The sequence below is a fragment of the Myzus persicae genome, unplaced genomic scaffold, assembly GCF_001856785.1.
Source record: "Myzus persicae strain clone G006 unplaced genomic scaffold, MPER_G0061.0, whole genome shotgun sequence".
NCBI lineage: Eukaryota > Metazoa > Arthropoda > Insecta > Hemiptera > Aphididae > Myzus > Myzus persicae.
Genome location: NW_019100785.1, coordinates 26,606 through 30,987, shown reverse-complemented (window position 1 = coordinate 30,987; position 4,382 = coordinate 26,606). Strand labels below are relative to the sequence as shown.

The window sequence follows — 4,382 nt, the reverse complement described above, 5'->3', positions numbered from 1 at the left end:
TCCCAGGGTAACGGGTTTTTTGAAAATTAGAATAAAGACCAATTCTTTTTTTACTACTTCCAATAAAATCAAACAGTAACTCTAGGTTCCCAAATAAATCACGAGCTTCAAGGCAACTACTTACAGCGTCAACCACAACCAAGCTAAAACGATGTGCATAACACCAAACATATATTGCACTTGAATTTTGTTCTCTAATAAACGCTTGAAGTCCATTATAAGTGCCTCGCATTGAGGCAGCTCCATCAAATGACTGACCAACAAGATGCTGTCTCCAGTTTAACTTCATTTCTTCACAAATATCATTAAACACAGTGAAGAGATGTTGCCCAGTTGTAAGGAGCGTCTCACGTACTGCGACGAGTCGCTCACATATGATCCCTTTATTAATATATCGAAATACGAGAGATAACTGTTCTTTCCTTGATATATCAAAAGTAGTGTCCAACGAAACACTGAAATATGTAGCACTCAATAGTTCTTGTTGAATGCTGCTACGAATATTTGTTGAGATAGCTTGAATTAATTGATTTTGCCTTTGCCAGGACAAAAAGTTATGTGTTTTTCTACCTTTTATTTCAACTTCAGTTATGTGCGATGCTAAGGCTGGAGAGTATTTAGCTAACAGTGCAGCTAGATCTTTGAAATTTCCTCGAATATCCTCATTTTTATTCTCTTTATGTCCCCGAAAAGACAAACAATGTCTGCTAAGAAATAAAGTAATGTCTATTAAATGTCTAATTATTTCTTTGTTGTGTGCAATATGTGTCTTGTTATTTTCTACCAAAGAAGGTATTAGTGGAAAAGCTGCTTGTCTTTATGCTACTTTAATAGATGCCATAATATGTTTTTCAGTTGTTTCATGTAATTTTATTCTCATGTCTGCATTTTGAAAGTTACTATAGCCTTTTTTAACCCAACTTGTTTGACCAGTTCGACCAAAAAGTGCGCAATAATGACAATAAATACTATTTTCTAACTTGGAATAAGATAGCCATTTTCTTCTAGTAATTTCTCCACTTGGAGATTTTTTCCAGTACCAGTTTTCATGAAATGATCTTCCTGAACTGTTTTTAGGAAAACATTTGTTGGAAAAATCATTGGATGATGGTTGAGATGATCCATTTTTAAAAAAGAAATCTATAAGCTCAGGTGTAAGATCATTTAACTGACTGAAAACTGCCGGATCATTTCCAAATCTTAAAACTAAAAATCAATTCTGTTAACAATTGTAACCTATTAATACAATTGTGTTTAATTTTATTTATTCTTACTTTCATCATCAATTGAATTATTTATTTCAACACAGCTTCTTACATTAAAATCTTGTAAATATGTTGCATTATTATCATCATCACTTATAAAATTCAATGATTCATCGTCCATTTCAATATTCATAGAAACATTTGTACCTGTATAAGAATCAGGACATTTATTTAGTAAATATTATAAAATATATATTAGGTGTAATATTCAGTATTTAATCATTTTAATTTATAAATTAACTAAATTTCAAAAGTTTCAAGTTTCAAAATAAATGAAATACTTACCAGTTTCTTTATCTTTACTATATTCAACATCAACATCATCAACAATTGCTGAACTCACAATATTATGATCTTGATCTATGAAATAAAGTTATCAAATTTTCAGTAAAATCATGATAAATAAATATTTAGGTACTCTAGATACCAAGTGACAAGTATATTAAATTATTAAAAGTTATAACAAATTAAATACTTACTAATTTCTTTGTCTTGACTGTATTCTACATCAACGTCATTAACAACTGATGTGCTCGCTATATTATGTTCTTGATCTATGAAATACATTTTTCAATAATATTATGATTAATATATATTAAGGTAGGTAAGTACTCTAATAAAATATAGACACTTAAATAATATGGAAGTTAGTATAGGTACTATAATCAATGCATAAATTGCGTTACTGATTTACTTCAAAATGTATCTTTAATAATAATAAAAAAATTAAATAATCTCCAAACATTTTGTTTTATTGTACTATCCATACAAATAATTATTTGTATATAATTATTATGAACATTAAAAATGCCCATTGCCCAAGGACCAAGGTTTTATTTGAGACATTTCTTATATTTTTAAAGCATAATATTAAATGTATTTAATAATAGATATATTTAACTAAATTAAATTAAAATTTCAGGGATAAGTAATAGGTAATATAACAGATAACTACACTTTATTTAAGTTAGAATACTTAAAAAATTAAAATATGTACCTAAGTACTTAATAGATATATTAAAACAATTCATGAGACTAATATTAATAAATAATAAAATGTTGAAAGTATTTACCATCTACCTACTTCAGAAAAAATTTAACGCTGAAAATTCATGGACTCATACTTAGCAATAATAGTTAATAAATACCTGTTACTCGTGAATACTTTAAAAACTTAGCAATACTTATATTGTTTGAACAGGATTTTCTTTTTTTGCATTTATTTGCATGACGCATCCAATTTGTATTATTGAGCCCTCCTCGCTCTTTGCCACACACACAAATTTCTGAGTTCATTTTTATTTGATATTATAAATTATAATTATCTTGTATTAGAAATAAAACAATACACCAGAAATTATTGAATTTAAAAATTAAGCACAAAATAGTAAAATGTTAATTTAATCCTTGCACCAAATACAACAAACACTGAAAATAGGAGTATTAACAACAATGTACGGGTGGAAATAATATGTTTATAAATTTTAGAGCACAATATTAAATCATGGACAGCAAGAGCTATAACGTTGCCAGAGTTATCCTTAGAAAAGAAAAAGGAAACTATGTTGTAGCTTGTAATCTGATAATCGTAATTACTTATTCTTAAATACGATTTTCGACTAGGCTATTTATAAACATTTTTTCCAATTATCGCTGGGTGCTGATAGTCGGTTGTTATCAATAGTAAATTAAATGAAACTATTATCTATTCTGTGCTATTATGACAAAATAGAAAGATACAACGGCGAATGCACAGGTCACCGTTACCGAGACCGTCCTGCATGTTATTTTATATCTTATCCGCTTATTGTATTACTAATAGAATACAAACATACTAACTGTATACAAGATATCTTAATTTGTGGCTATACTACTATTAATTGCTTTATTAGCTATAGTGCTATACAATATTACTATATACAATGTTAATATACTATTAGGTATTACTATTTTTGTATTGCATAAGTGACACCTAACAGTAGTATGGTACCTACGCCTACCCACCCACGACCCACCCCTTAAAAAGGTGTTACCGCTGTCACACCTTTATACCGTGTTCGGCGCCACTGTCTGGGCCGGATTTAGAACAAGTGCCACCCTAGGCCCTTTTAAATATGCCGGCATAACCCCTAGAAAAAAAAATGTTGTAATTATTTCAAATAAATTTATTTCATTTTAAAGAAATTAGGTCAATAGTCATTACTCATTATAAACATAAAAAATAATTATAAAATATTCTAACTAGGCATTAGCGGTATAAATTTATAATCTCATACCTATGTTATCTATAACATATTACTACCAACTTTTTTAGAAGCGAAATCGTCGATTATATCATCATAGTTTATACTTCTAAGCATCTTAGATTCTATGTGTAGTATTGATGTCGCTTTTAATCTATCTGACTCCAAAGTTGAACGAAGATGCGACTTTAGGCCCGTTTCACACGGACCACTTTAGTGTCGCCACAGAAAAGACACAGTGGCGCCACTGATAAAAATACATTATTTTTAATTAATGCTTTCACATGGTGTGTCGCCACAAAATTGTGGTGCCACAGACGGGTTTATGTGGTTGGTCCTCGCTAGAAATCGCGCCACAGTTTGTGGCGCCACAGTTAGTAATACATTGAAACAGTACGTTCATTTCATACGGACACACCACAAACGACCACAAGTCGTAGTAGTAGTAGTCAAGTAATTTAAGTTCAATTGATTCAATTTCATTTTTTTTTCTTTTGAATACTTTAGAAGTTTGGGTTGATGAAGCTGATTGATTTATTTCATCCACACAAATATCCTCTTCATTTAGTGTATTTTGGTCCTGGTATGTTCCCTGAGATCCTTCAACCATATTTTGGGTATAGTTGTCATCAAAATTGGAAGTAGTATTTTTGTTAGTAATACTTGGAGCCAAAAACTGCAATTGTTCAAAATATACTTACTGTCTTCGACGGTTTGATTTCGCTGACCCAGATGCTTTTTCTTTTTTTCGTAAGAGATTCTCTCTTTGGTACGAATCTCTAAGGCTTTTCCATTTTCTTTGTAATTGACGAGCTACATAAAATAATACAAATACATTATTTTATTGAAAATTATTAATTAAATAATAAATAGC

The 4,382-nt window shown here is 29.8% G+C and overlaps 1 pseudogene; it reads right to left on the bottom strand.

Moving 5' to 3' along the window:
* Window positions 1–12: 12 nt before the first annotated feature.
* On the bottom strand, window positions 13–1,832 carry LOC111042978 (annotated as a pseudogene).
* Window positions 1,833–4,382: the final 2,550 nt, after the last annotated feature.